We start from the raw sequence: 16104 nt of genomic DNA on the forward strand, positions 1-16104 counted from the left end.
TGTAAGGAAATTTAGTACCAGTATTATGTTATAGTTATATAGTACGTTATTTAAGGGTAAAATATTGCAAAACCTCTAAATTTTAAAGAACCGCTTGGATCGACATGAAATTTGGCATACACATAGCTAACAAGTCAAAGAAAAAAAGTGATATTGTGCCGATATGTGCTTCTGCCCCGGGGTGCTTTTCACCCCCTGTTGGGGGTGAAAAAGTATTCGTCCAAAGTAAGTCCGGAAATTGATAAACTGACTAATTTTAAGTAACTTTTGTTCTATAGAGTCTTTTCACTAAGTCAATACTTTTCGAGTTATTTGCCAGTGAATGTGTTAATTTTTTCAACAAAATAACCACGCTTTTAGACGGTTTTTTGCAAATAACTCAAATGGTAAGTATTTTGTCGAAAAAACATTCCTAATAAAAATATAGCCTGTAAAAAATTTAAAAAAATGGTGTATATATCACGTTTCTATACCTAGTAGAAGCAGAGTTATAATAGCTAATTAAAAATAGGTTCATATTCGTCAAATTCCAAATGGAATACTTTAACGTGAAATAACCAAAAATGAAGCACATTTCGGGGAAAACTCATTACAACTTATTTAAAGTTTTTAAAAAAAGCTTCATTTTTGTATTATAAAAAATTTCTAGCATCAAAAGTAAACAAGTTACGCTCAAAATAAAGTTGGTCACTTTTTTTTTGGTAAAAAAATCAGGAAATCACCCCCTAATTAGTATCTTAAATGAACTTAATCGTTACGACTTCACCAGTTTCTTGACTCGTGTATGTATTGTTTATATGATCTGTAAGTTTCATCGGTTTAAAGTCCTTATTTTTGAAAGGGGTGTAGTTAAAAGGGGTTGAACGAGTCACTGATCACGAATGTATGCAAATTTAGAAACAACAAATCTTAATCAATTTTTGTCTAACAGAAAAACAAAAAAATACATGATATTCAGAAAAGCAATGCTGACTTTTTTGTTTTTCGAGATTTTTCGTATCTCTAACAATTTTTAAGTTATTTTGAAAAAAAGGATAATTTTCAAAATTAAAATTTTTAAGAATTTTACTTTAAAACCAAATTTTTTCCAAAATAAGCAAACTTACAGATCATATAAACACAACATAAGTAAAATAATTTATAAAGCAGTAACGATTAATTTCATTTAAGTTGCTAATTAGGGGGTGGTCTTCCCGATTTTTTTTTGCCAAAACAAAAGGGACTCTCTAACAATTTTTAAGTTATTTTGAAAAAAAGGATAATTTTCAAAATTAAAATTTTTAAAAATTTTAATTTAAAACCAAATTTTTTCCAAAATAAGCAAACTTACAGATCATATAAACACAACATAAGTAAAATAATTTATAAAGCAGTAACGATTAATTTCATTTAAGTTGCTAATTAGGGGGTGGTCTTCCCGATTTTTTTTTGCCAAAACAAAAGGGACCAACTTTATTTTGAGCGTAACTTGCTTAAATTTAATGCTAGAAACTTTTTATAGAAACAGAAATAAAGCTTTTTTTAAACACTTAAAGTTATAATGGGTTGTCCCCAAAAAGTGCTTAATTTTTAGGATATTTCACTTCGAAGTATTCTATTTGAAATTTGGTAAATATGAATCTATTTTTCATTGGCTATAACTCTGGTTTTACGAGGTCCAGAAACCTAACGCGTACACCATTTTTTTACTTTTTTACAGGCTTAATTTTTGCTAAGAAAGTTTTTTTCGACAAAATACTTACTTTTTGAGTTATTTGCGAAAAACCGTCTAAAAATGTAGTTATTTTGTTGAAAAATGAACATATTCACTCGCAAATAACTCAAAAAGTGTTGACTTGGCGAAAAAGCTATATAGAACAAAAGTTACTTAAAATTAGTCAGTTTATCCATTGCCGGACTTATTTTGGACTTATATTTTTTCACCCCCAAGAGGGGGTGAAAGTCACCCCCAGGGCAAAAGCACACATTGGCACAATATCACTTTTTTTCTTTGATTTGTAAGCTATGCGTATGCGAAATTACATGTCAATCCAAGCGGTTCTTTAAAATTTAGAGCAAAAACCGTGAAAGAATGGACTAATAGTTACTATAGTTATAATGTGTAAAATTAAAGGGAGTGATTGCCGTATGGCTAAATCTAGAAAATAAAGTAGTAAAATAAACCATAGACATTCTTATTTGGTTTAAGTAAAGTCATGAGCACTTCCTCAAACATAACCTCAAAAAATTCATGAAAATCAGATGACGATAACGACCAATCATAGCAAATGTAGCTGTCATTCATCTGCGCGAAGGACTAAAAGTTTTGATGCGTCGCCGTCACCAAAATGAAATAGAGAAATGATTTTCGCTACTGATTATTAAGCATTATACTGTGGTTCAAGTGTGATCTGGACAAGTGTGTGTAAAGTTGACACCATCTATCTATCGCCCGTCGGCAAATTCAAACAAAAATATAACTCCAGACCATCTTTTACCACCTTTAGTCCAGACAAATTAATATATGTATATAATATATTTTTTACCATCAAAAATGAGATATTTTAATCAAATATTGTATCAAATGTAATTTGCAGAATAATTTTGAATTACGTTCCGCTAATGAACTCGCTTTTTTGTTTTTCAAAGTAGAAAAAAGTTTCAATTATATTGCTTAATAGTATAGTTGTCTAACAATTTTAACTGTACTAATCCCCAAGTATAAATTTTTAAGTGCTAAACTGATTGATTTACGATGAGTAATCGGGTTGTAAAAATACCGGCATGTGCCTAGATAAAGGGACATCGGTTTACTCGAATTTCATTACATACAAATATTATCTCTTTGAATTTGCCGACGGGCGAAATATCGATGGACCCGACTTTACAAATTAAAGTAGGGTATATTTCTTTAAATTTTCATTAATAGAAACCTTCAAATATTATTTCTATGCGTATATAACAAAATATGTCTAGACGCTGTAATTTCAGTATACCTACTTATAAAATGTCAGTGGCTAAAAGACTCAAAGAAAAATCAAATCTACGACTTAAATATTTTGTGTTGGTATCACGTGACGTCGCTTACGCGGATGACGTGCATCGGGTTTTACACTGTACAAACCATATTAGTCCAGGGTAATAAGGTTTTTTCCATGACACTCGAGCAGCCAGGGTACTGAAGCATTTTTTCGACAGGTAATACCTATAAGAGCAAATTGTAACTATTTCCTGCGTAGAATCTGGCGGCCATTTTTATTTATAAACAATTAAGTGTCAAAAAATGGCATTTTTCCCTTTTTTTCAAATCAATGGAAAACAGTGAAACTTATGGTTTTTTTAGTACAAATATCTTTGAGATTATGGAAAAAGCTTTAGAATGACGTATTACAAAGTTTGATATACTCATTTATTGTTAATATAATGGCGAAAAAAGGTCGAAATTGAAAAAAACATAATTTCGCAATATCTATTGTAAAAACTAGTGTGCAGCTTTGAAATTTTTGTCATATAAGGGTTCTTTGGTGCTTAATATGTGATAAAAAATTCAAAGCGATTCATTCAATTGTTTAAATTGTATTCAAATTGTTTATCCCAGAGAGCATTTTTTTGCAATAAGATAAGTCAGAAAAAATGACGTTAGAACCATTCCACAAGTGTCAAATGAAAGAGCATGAGCTATATTTTCCACTTGGTTTAAAAAAAGTAAATAAAAAATGCATTTATTAGTAATAAATAATTGTGCAAAAGTATCGTAAATCTTTTCTTATAAACTTTTTATTTTGTTATATAAGATATTATATATATTTATTACAATTTTTTATCAATCATGATATAAATAATATTACTTGGTAGTTGTGCACTTAAAACAGGGTAAAAAAGTTAATTTTTTTGGAAAAATTTATTCAAAAAGTTTATAAAAAAATATTTACGATACTTTTGCATAATTATTTATTATTAATAAATGCATTTTTATTCGCTTTTTTTAAACCAAGTTGAAAATATAGCTCATGTTCTTGCATTTGACACCTGTGGAATGGTTCTAACGTCATTTTTTTTTACTTATTATGTTATTGCAAAAAAATGCTCTCTGAGATAAACAATTCGAATGAAATTTAAACAATTGAATGAATCGCTTTGAAATTTTTATCACATATTAAGCACAAAAGAACCCTCAATTGACAAAAATTTCAAACCTGTACACTAATTTTTACAACAGTTATTGCGAAAATATATTTTTTTTTGCAATTCCGAACTTTTTTCGCTATTATATTAACAATAAATGAGTATATCAAACTTTGTAATATGTCATTTTAAAGCTTTTTTTATAATATCAAAGATATTTGTACTAAAAAATCATAAGTTTCACTGTTTTCCATTGATTTGAAAAAAAAAGGGAAAAATGCCATTTTTTGACAGTTAATTGTTGATAAATAAAAATGGCCGCCAGATCCTACGCAGGAAATAGTTATAATTTGTTCCTATAGGTATAAACTGTCGAAAAAACGCTTCAGTACCCTGGCTGCTCGAGTGTCACGAACAGGGTATATTTTTGTCTTATTACCCTGGCCTATATCTGTAGGTACATAATTGACTCGCAATACGCCGTAGCAAGTATTAATTCAGCAAAATGATAATATTCGCAAATATGTTGAACCGTTTTTAATAAAATTGGATTTAATATCATAAATTGAAGCTATTTATTGATGACAAACGAACGTTTTTTGTTAATTTAATAGCATGAGTAAAAAAGTAAAACGTGTTGCACGAAATGCTCGGATCGAATAAAAATAAACCGTTGAAATGTTCGTAATTAATGGATATTGGAATTTTAAAAACGTTACATACATCGTGCTGTTAAACATGTGGATTAATTAGCTGTTGAATTTTATATTACGAAGTATTTGGCTTTTGGTGTATGCAAAATTTTGAATTTATACTTAACAAAAATAAATAATGGCTATAATTTATGTTATTTCAAATTGTACAATAGAAGTCCTGACAGACAAAGCGCGAAAAACGATTCTATGATAAACATTTTCAATAAATATGGTGTTGAAAGAATTATTTTTTGTATATTTTTTTGTTAGTTTCTGTTATGTTAACTGTGAAAATAAAAATGAATATTATACGTTTATATGAATGAAAGGCCAAAGAAATATTCGTACAGAACTGAAAACACGTTTTACGAAATTTCAATGATATTTGCATTATACATACCTCATATCTGGGAAAATTCGAATTTTTAAGTTATAGGCTTCATAAGTATGATCAAATTTATTTCCTATAGAAAATACGGTTTTTCAAGCTCAATAATCACTGTAATACCTTTAGTTATCATACTTGACCTTGGATTCATCAGATACTACTTGTCAATATGTTGCTAACTCATGTTTAGTGATCAAAATTGGTTACGCTGTTTATAAGTTATCGAGCTCCAAAAGTATAATATATTAATTTAACCATTATCGCCGAAATAGTCCTGTCGCCAGTGGGGGTACAACGGCCTCCTTAATTCAGATGGACTTACCCAAGTTTTCTTTTATGTATTTTGATCCGTAGAACACGAATTTTTTGGGTAACAGTCGATCCGGATGTCGATAAGATTGTTATAAACAAAGAACTTGAGGAATCACATAACAGCGATTTTTTGCGAAACAAAACATTTTTTTGTATTGTTTGGGTCATTCTAAGCAAAAAATGTTTTTACAAGTTTTTTCGTAGGATGCATAGTTTTCGACATAAACGCGGTTGAACTTTCAAAAAATGTTTTCAATGCATTTCTCATTTGAAATCGAACGAGTAGGCGCGCGTATAGACCATTTCTACATAGATTACGTACATTAAAACGCATGCATTGGGCACGGGAAACACTATGTGTTTATGGCTTTGTTTAACAAATAAAACTTAATTTTTAGCAATGCAAAGAATCAAAACCGATAAAACTTGACTTGAACTTTCAAATGCAGTAAGCAGAATCGCTATTTTATTTCTTAATCAAAAGTTATTTGAGTTCAAAAATTGCACTTTTTCGATTTTTTGAAAGTTCAACCGCATTTATTTCGAAAACTATGCATCCTACGAAAAAACTTGTAAAAACATTTTTTGCTTAGAATGACCCAAAAAATACAAAAAAATGTTTTGTTTTGCGAAAAATCGCTGTTATGTGATTCCTCAAGTTCTTTGTTTATAACAATCTTATCTACATCCGGATCAACTGTTACCCAAAAAATTCGTGTTCTACGGGTCAAAATACATAAAAAAAACTTGGTTAAGTCCATCTGAATTAAGGAGACCCCGTTGTACCCCCCCTGGCGACAGGACTACCAGTATCCAGACCAGTTAAGACAATAGGCTGTCATCATGGCTTCGTGCTCTACAATGAGATGTACATGAGGTAAATCCAGCAGAACCTCAAGAGCTGCTATGGGAGTGGTCCTCATGGCTCTTTCTTTGGTCCATATTTCTAATTTTAGACCTTCAGACCCAAAATTATACTTTAAAAGACCAAGTCTTTACTTTCGTAGTCATCGTTGACCTAAGATGGTTGATTGGGTCCTCGGGTAGAGTATCACCATGTTCCCAGAGGTTATATCCATGAACATCGTTGTTTAGCCTTTACAATATTATTATAACACAATGTAGATTGATTTATAATCACAACCATTGTTTGGTTCTGGGGCTATTTTGCAAGTATTCAAATTCACTGATGATGGACCGATAGGTTCGAAAACGTTCTGAGGAACACATTTTATTCAATCCATTGGGATTTTTAAAAAAATTTTAGTAAATCTACCTTTTACATAGAAGTGGTTTTACTTCATGTTCCAGTTTGTATATTTACATAAGATAATGATAAGCAGAATTAAATATGCAGATAATATTCCTTTGTATTATGTACTAAAATAAAATTTTATCAATTATTTGTAAAAATTACAGTAATTATTGTTAAGAAAACTTCTTGATCTGCATGTGAATGACTTATTATGGGAGAAAACAACATTTTTTTCTCACAAATCCTTCTTCTTCTTCTTCTTCGGCCTTTTTCTATTATGAGTTCGCCATTTTCGTCGTCCACAGCACTCTATTCTCCTAGTTACCGTCTCTGAGTTCTTTATCTATCATAGCATTTCCCATGTAAGTTTTTTATCTCTTTGCAGCTCTTCTTCTCTGTCTTTCCCGGCGGAGAGAGGAAGAAAGAGAAAAAAACAAAAACTAAAAAAATTACTCTATGGGAAGCCGAGAAAATACATTTTTTAACGCATACCGATTTTGAACTTTGCAATTCTACGGTATGCGGCAAAATAAACAGTATTGAAATGTTTATGCCTCAAAGGGCCTAGCCGGGTAAGATGATGAAAAGTGCCCCCAACTCGATTCGAATTCCATATAGGTCGCCGTTTAGCATATATAGTGAAACTAACTTTCTGAAATTTTTACCCCCCTAGGTGGTCATGTGACCCACCTAGAGCCTAATTAGGGTTTTTATGTTTTTATTTTTTATCTCAGCCGCATCGAAAACTAGCGAAAAACTTTAAATAAAAAAGTTGTAAGCTTTAAAAAGTTCTGACCGAAATTTTTTTTTTTAATTTTGGCAGGAAATTTAAATTTTAGAACGACTTTAAAATTTTAAATGAGTATAAAAAAATAACTAAGATATTCGTTTTCACGAAAAGAATATATAACGTGTATTTTTGCCTAATATTTCACCTTGAATTTTTTCAAATTTTTAAAATTGGTGAAACGCACCTTTAAAAATAAAAAAACAGCATTTTTTCGGTTTTTTTTTTCGTTTTTTGATACAATATTATACATATTTTTCAAAAAAGTTAACACCGTTACTGGAGTAGGTAAAAAACTAAAAAATAATTGGGGTTTGCGTAATAAAAATTTTTTGTAACGCCATCCATTTTCAAGATACAGGGCGTTGAAAAAAAAACAAAATTTTACACATTTTTTACGATTTTGCCGAAACTACTGGCAACATTGTAATAAAACTTGGCGGGTTTTAAGAGGTATTGTCCAAGTAAAAAATACTGTGGAATAGCTTTAAACCGGTGAAATATGATATTCTTCAAATATAGATATTAGGTCAAACGTTTAAGAAGCGGCCCTTTGAAGCATCTGTGTTTTTACGGTCAGACCTCCCGCATATCTATTCACAAGTTTCGTGCAAAATCTTAGATTTAGTTCGGTAGCTAGCAGTGTGTTAGTACTGGAGTGTACGTGTGTTAAGTGATACGAGTGTTTTGTTGCTGTAATTATTTTGAATATTGGTTTAGTATTTCGTTTGGAGAGTGTCAAGTGTTAATTATTGTAATTTAATTAATGTGAATAGTGATGTGGCGCCCGTGGGATAATGTTAATATCGCGTACGATAACGCTGATATTGTAAAAATTGCCAGTGCTAGTGTGAATGTAATTACTAAAAAAAAAAGAGCTCGTAAAGAAGATTCGAATGCATTTAAATGCAGAAACAGAGCAAGTATGTTTGAATGTATACAAAAATCTACGTACGAAATTCGGCTTCGATGAAACACTATTGGCACAAGCCACCTCTGATTTAAGAGAAATTCCACTTTCTAATGTATATAAAATAGTTAAAAATGAACCCTATCATCGCAAGAAACGATGTGACTACAAATTTTCAAGACCTTTAAATCCTTCACTCGTAAAACTATTCAAAACCACAATATACGACTGCTACAAAAGCAATTGTAACGATGCGTGATACGTATCGTCACTTTATAATAAGCATTACAAAATATTTGGAACACTCTCACTAGGTATGCAACCAACGTTACAGACACTTGTATTGAAAGTTGCTGTTGATCGACGACAAAGTTGGTAACTTTGGGGAATTCAGAACCTAGAAGTTGGTTTGTGTGTCGATACGGCTTCCGGCTGACGTGATTGTCATTGTAGAGGGACCGGATCGGACTTCAATCTCGGCTTTTGTGGAAGCCAGACCTCACACCAGTGGCCATTACGGAGAATATAAAATTTTGGTTGAAATGTTTTAAATAGAATATTAATTTACGTGAGAAGGAGTTGTTTTGTTTTTGGTTAAGTGTTTGAAAGGAAGAGTTTTTGTGTTCCAACACTTTTTTTTGAAGAGTAATGGCCACTGGTGGAGACCAAGATTAAGTCACCCCAAACAAGTTTTGAAATGGAATAGACAATCATTTTGGGTTTTTGGGCATTGGATGGAGTTTAGTTTTGGTTTATTTTCTTTGGGAAAATATATAGTTTTCCGGTGCTAGGAAGTAGCTCCTTGTCGCACCTCATCTTCATACCTTCTGGTTGGTGAGAAGTACTTCCCCTAAGGTAGGGAAAACCGGAAGATACCTTACTTGGCTCTCCCCGTATCAACTACTGGAGTTTTTAGAAGCCACAGTCCTGCATTTAGTAGAAGCGACAGGTTTTTATTGTTAAAATTTACATTTACAATCCTTTTGCCTAATATTTTTTTTCAACTTTAACATTTTTAATAACATAGATAACCTTAAAAATCATGTAAATTCAACTCTTCTAAAATCAATTCACTTTATCATATTAAATATTTTCTTTTCAACAAATTTTAGGTCATTTTCATTATTGTATCTTTATTTAAAATAGTCCGGAGATCATAACCTACCTGGTAAGATAATGTGCACACTATCGTAAGGTTATCACCTCATCTCTTTAATAGTATTTATTTCATTCGTAAGTATTGTCCGGTTCGTCATTCTGATCAGATACGAAATTGTCAACCAATGTTGTAATATTCTTTAATAATAAGTTTTTGTACATGCATATTCAAATCAACTAATTGTCTTGGTATAATAAATTCAATCCATTTTTATACTGTAATATATAGGTTATAGACAGGAGCGTACTAGCCTAGTACGTCAGGTGTTAGCTAGTTTGTATAAATTGTATATAGGGGTTATAGGTAATTTTTTTCCATTAAACTGGTTGGTTGTACATACTTATATGTTTTATTATCCTACCACTTTAATAGTCTTAGTTAGGTACAGCATTATAGGTCACGTGGAGAAGAATTTATTCAATTCTTCCCTGGCGCTCAACACTACTTCTGAATATCTTCTTAGTCAATAGTTCTTTTCTTGTCATTACTCCTTATATTAATTTATTTTCTTTATCATTCAAGTATTTCAGTAGGTACCGTCTTACTAGGGCGTGCAAATACGGCCTGATCCTTCCCTGAGCCCTACTGTTTAGTCTCTTCAATTTCCAGCTAGCCTATTTTGAGGAAACTTCCATAAATAAGTAATTACCCTTTAAAGCTATATCTATTCTGCCACAACACAGTTCATTTTTGTTACAATTGGCGCCCAACGTGGGGCCCGATTTTCAGTAAGACAGTACCTTTCTTTATTTTGTTGCTTATTGTAAATTTTTCTAGTAAGTATCTTTCTGGTTCATTGTTGTATATTTTGTAATTATATAGATACATTTTGATTCCTTTTGTATGTTATTTGGAAAATACACTAGTGCACTTATATTGCTGTATTGGTACTATTTTAATTTATTTAAAATTATAATTGTAAATCTTGAGTAGGATAATATTTGAATAGGTATATTGGTTGACATTTCGGTCTGGTCGGTTTGGTGATACCTGGATATTTATTTTTGAAAAATTTTGAATTATTTATTTTTTTGATATCTAGGTACATTACTACTTTTGATTTAGGTGCAGCCACAATATACTACAGTTAGCTAAATTTTGCTTACCATACCTATATATAATTTATAAAGTTTCCATTTTTTTTATATACATTTTCGTTTAAACATTTACTTAAATTATTTTAAATATCTACCCCAAATATATATCTCGGTTATATTTGGTTTGTCGGTTTGTTAGGTCGTTAGTTTAGCAGCTCGTCGGTTGAGCAGCTCGCTCTGTAGATTGTCGGTTAATTGGGTCGTTAGTTTGTTGGGGTGGGTTCGGTTTGTCGTTGTTGGGTTGGGTTTATTGTTACTAATTCTTTCCCTATCACCATGTGTACCTTTCAGCCAGAACATTTGTTAGTTAAGGAGTTAGATTATGAGCTGAGGATAAGGGAAATAGAGGTTGAAGAAGCCGCTAAATGTGATAGAAAACGCAGTCTATTGCGTGATGCTCTTAAACAGGAGCAAGGAAATAGGAGTTTCCGTCAGATTTCAGCTGCAGCTATTCCTTTCCTGGAACAACAACAGGGAATAAATGAGACACTAGAGGATCTTACGCAAAAGATAAATAATTTTAGAGGGACTGTCCATGATAGCATGTATTCCAGATACATTTCACGTCTTGCTCATATCTCTGGTCGTGTCCACTTATTATGTTGCTCAGATGAGGAGCAACAACTTTACAAACGCTCTATGTCCATTAGGATTCTCAGTCTAGAAGGTGAACTCGATTCTCGAGTAAATCCTCTAGCCACGTCCACTCCTGTTTCTTCAGTTCAAGCCTCTAATTCCTTGTTACATCCCAAGCCTGTGCAGGTACATAAGTGGGGAGTTTCGTTTTCTGGTGAAGGTCATTATGACCAAGTAATTTCATTTTTAGATAGGGTAGAATGTCTTCGTGTTTCGAGAGGTGTGAGTGAGGAAGATCTTTTTTCGGCTTCTGCCGAATTATTTACAGGCCATGCTTTTACTTGGTTTATGAACAACCGTGGTAGCTTTACGACTTGGACTGATTTGGCTCAGAAATTAAAATCAGATTTTCTGCCTTATTCTTTCCAAACTGATCTCTTAGACCAGATCAAGAACCACAAGCAGAAACCTGGAGAATCAGTGACTATGTTTATCAACACTATGTTGGGTATGTGTAGTCGTTTAGACACCCCTTTAACAGATAATTCAAAAATTAAGATAATTTTAAAATGTTTGCTACCTTTTTACCATGCCCAATTGGCACTTGTTGATATAGCCACTATCGAAGACCTGCCAGATAAGTGTAAACGGTTAGAGGAAACTCTATCCTGGTCTTTTCATCCTCCTACAACATCTAATTCTGGTGCTGGATTTAACTCTCACTCCTCGAGAAATCGTTCTTGGCAATCTAGACCCCATACACCGAATGTGTCTGTGACTACTTATTCTTTGTCTTGCTGGAATTGTCAGGTTGTTGGTCACGCATTTCGCGATTGTACCAGACCCCAATCACGGATTTTCTGTCACGGTTGTGGTAGAGAAAATACGTTTAAACGTAACTGTTTTAAGTGTTCGGGAAACGAGCATGCAGAGGCTCGTACCCTGAGCGTTCCTCAAACAGCAGCCCCATCAGGGAATATGACCGCAACTGTAGACGAAGCTTCAGGTCCAATACCCGCCAGCAGCCCAAACACACCCTCTCAGGAAGGAAGAAACACTTCCAACCGGAGACCAGCACGCAAACCGAAATCCGGGAAAAAGTAATTGTTAGTAACGCTTCAGTTGACTCGTACGGTTCGCTTGATCGTAGATTATCCCCTCCAGTCTTAAACTGGAATTTTAGTAATAAGCATAATCGAGACAAGGAAACAGTTCCAAATTCTATACCAGGTTGTACGTTTGTAAATAATAATAATATGTCTATGTTAATACCAGATAATTTTGAAAATAAATCAGATATTTTGGATTTTGATATAAATTCGTTATTAGTTAGGAAACATAATGATAACCGACCTTATCTTGAAATTGAAATTTTAGGACAATCTTGTTTAGCTCTCTTAGATAGTGGCTCTAACATTTCTTTAATAGGTTCGTATTCGCTGAAATTGTTAGAAAATACTGATATTAATGTTATGCCTATTTCTTCTCTGCAAGTCTCTACTGCGGATAGTGCAATCCAGTCAATTACAGGTAAATTTGACACAGAGATCGTAGTTGCCAATATTCGGAAAATGATTACATTTTATGTTATCCCTTCAGTTAAAAATTCTATAATTCTTGGCATGGATTTCTTAAATGCATTTAATAGTACATTAAACTGTTCAGATTTTTCGTTGTTTATATCTTCCTTTAATGTCGCAACTGTAAGTGCCATTCGTGAGTTCTCTAGTTTGTCTAGCTTAGAACAAAACCAGTTAGAGAATATTATCTCTAAATTTTCTTCTATCTCTTCCAAAGATAAATTAGGCCGTACACATTTAATATCTCATACTATCGAAGTGAACACTTCAACTCCGTTTAGACAATATCAATATCCCATACCTCAGGCATGGCAAGCAGATTTAAGTAAAGAAATTGATTCGATGCTCTCTTTAAACATTATCGAAAAGTCGACGTCGTCATTTTGTTCGCCGTTATGGATGACGAAGAAGAAGGATGGATCATTCCGAGTATGCTTTGATGGTCGCAAACTTAATAGTATCACTACTAATCGAGATGCTTATCCCATCCCTCGGATAGATATAATTCTGAGCAAACTTCAGAATGCCAAATATATCTCTTCTATCGATTTATCCAAAGCTTTCTTACAAATTCCGTTAAGCGAAGAGAGTAAGAAGTATACTGCTTTCGCTGTCAGTGGTAAAGGGTTATTTCAATTTGTCACAATGCCTTTCGGTCTAGTTTCAGCTCCACAAACAATGTGTCGTCTAATGGACTTGGTTATTGGTCCACAACTTAAACCATTTGTATTTTATTACTTAGATGACATTATAGTTGTTACTCCTGATTTTTCTTCACATATTGAGATATTAGAGAAGTTATTTTCACGCCTTAAAGAGGCTAATCTCACTGTTAATTTAGAGAAATGTAATTTTTGTCGTCCTAATTTGAAATTTCTAGGATATGTTGTTGATCATCAAGGTTTGAGAACAGACCCTGACAAAGTAACCGCTATTAAGGACTTCCCCATTCCTAAAACTACTACACAATTACGTAGGATCTTGGGCATGTGTGGTTACTATCGTCGATTTGTGCCTTCTTATTCTACTTTATTATCACCCCTTACTGACCTCCTTAAGAATAGGAAAAAGGGCCAGACTATCACCTGGACTCCTGAAGCTGATGATGCTTTTCATCGCATTAAAGAAGCTCTTACCAGTGCTCCGGTCATGACTTCACCTGATTTCAGTGAACACTTCTACCTCATGACTGATTGTTCGAATACCGCTTCAGGTGGCGTACTCTTTCAGATGAAAGATGGTTCTGAACACCCCATAGCCTATACTAGTAAGAAGCTTAATAAGGCTCAGAAAAATTACTCCACTACAGAGCGTGAACTCCTTGCTATTATTCATGGCTTGGAGGCTTTCCGTTACTATTTAGAAGGTCGTAAGTGCACCCTTATTACTGACCACAGTTCATTATTGTGGATGCATTCTATGCGTAACCCCTCCCAACGTTTGTCTCGATGGATTTGTAAGTTGTCAGCCTTTGATTATAATATCGTCCATCGTAAAGCAAATGGTGTTGTAGTAGCTGATGCTTTGTCTCGAACATTTGATGTCAATCTTCTTGACTTATCCACTTTAGTTCCGGATGCATGGTATCAGAAAATGGTGGAAAAGGTTACCCAAGAACCTGATCAGTATCCTGATTTTAAAGTAGAAAATAATATCCTTTATAAGCATGTTGTTAGTTCAGTAGAAGCTTTGTCTAATATGTCTGATTGGAAAATTGTCGTCCCAACAGCAAACAGGGATGAAATTCTTCGTACTTTTCATGATAATGTGACATCTGGTCATTTCGGTTCCTATAAAACATTTAGTAGGATAGCAGAATTATATTATTGGCCTGGCATGCGCAACTATATTAAGAAATATATATCTAGATGCAAAGTTTGTGCTACTTGCAAGCCAAGTACTATGCCACAAGCTGGATTAATGGGTACTTTTAGGAACATTGACTTCCCATGGCAGATGATATCCATGGATCTGATTGGACCATATCCTCGTAGTTACAATGGCTATACCTATTGTTTAGTAGTTGTGGACTACTTTACTAAATTTCCACTAGTTTTTCCTCTTCGGAATGCTACTGTCCCTGCCATTGTCAAATATTTGGAGGAACAAGTCTTTTTGTTGTTTGGTGTTCCCCAAATTGTGTCTTGTGACAATGGTCCTCAATTTGTGTCTAAGGCCTTTAAGGATCTTCTAACTAAGTACAAAGTTCAGAAGATCTTTTATAATGCTGCATACCATCCGCAAGCTAATCATAGTGAGCGAGTGAACCGCAGTATTGTAACAGCCCTTAGATCGTACACCTATCCAGATCACAGAGCTTGGGACCAGTATATCCACTCCATAGCTCAAGCCATAAGAACTTCGGTCCATGAAGTTACTCAATGTTCTCCAGCTTATCTGAATTTTGGTAGAAATATTGCTTTGTCTGGTGATTATTTTGGTTTAATTTCAGACAATTCCACAAATCTCCCTCAGATCTCTGAGAAACTTCATCGTTTAGATGATGTTCAGACTTTGCCCCCAATATTTGCAGACATCAGGAAGAAGTTAAAATCTTCTTACCTCAAGTCACAGAGTCAATACAATTTGAGGAAAAGAGATTTGCGATTCTTTGTTGGTGATCGGGTATTAAAACGTAATTTTGTTAAGTCAAGTAAAGGTGATGCTATTTCTGCCAAATTTTGTCAGAAATATGTCCCATGTGTTGTCAGTAAAGTAATCTCTCCTTTAATATATGAATTAAAAGATAGTTCGTCCAACAGGAAACTTGGTCGATTTCACATAAAGGACTTACTACCAGATAATACTGTCAACGACTTAGAAACTTCGTCGTCAGAAGAAGAAGATTAACTTAACAATATTGATCAAGTTAATTCCTCTTTCTAAATTTTAGAAATACTCGATTGTTCAATGAATAGGTTAACGATTGGATTTTGATTTTAGTCACCAGATAGGGACTCTATGTTTTATCTATTATAGTAATCTTTCTAGCTTTCCATATTCTATGTATCTGAGATGTCATTAGATTATTATTGAGATTTAGCTTAGTTGGGCTTAATATTGAACTGGTATGGAACTGTTAACACCTTGTATGTGATTATGCTTATATATGGCATCACTTGTAGATTAGTGTATCTACATAATAGGTTTAGTTTATGTTTATCTGGTGTTGTGTTTAATTTTGTAGGTTCTACTGGAAAGTTATTCCAATGCTTGGTATGATTCCTTGGTACATTAGCTT

General features: G+C 33.2%; 1 protein-coding gene across 1 annotated transcript in view; it reads right to left on the reverse strand.

Moving 5' to 3' along the window:
* LOC126881646 (platelet-activating factor acetylhydrolase IB subunit alpha1-like) overlaps positions 1-16104 on the reverse strand; it is a 110877-nt gene that overhangs the window by 23701 nt on the left and 71072 nt on the right. The window lies entirely within an intron of this gene.

The sequence above is a fragment of the Diabrotica virgifera genome, chromosome 3, assembly GCF_917563875.1.
Source record: "Diabrotica virgifera virgifera chromosome 3, PGI_DIABVI_V3a".
Lineage (NCBI taxonomy): Eukaryota > Metazoa > Arthropoda > Insecta > Coleoptera > Chrysomelidae > Diabrotica > Diabrotica virgifera.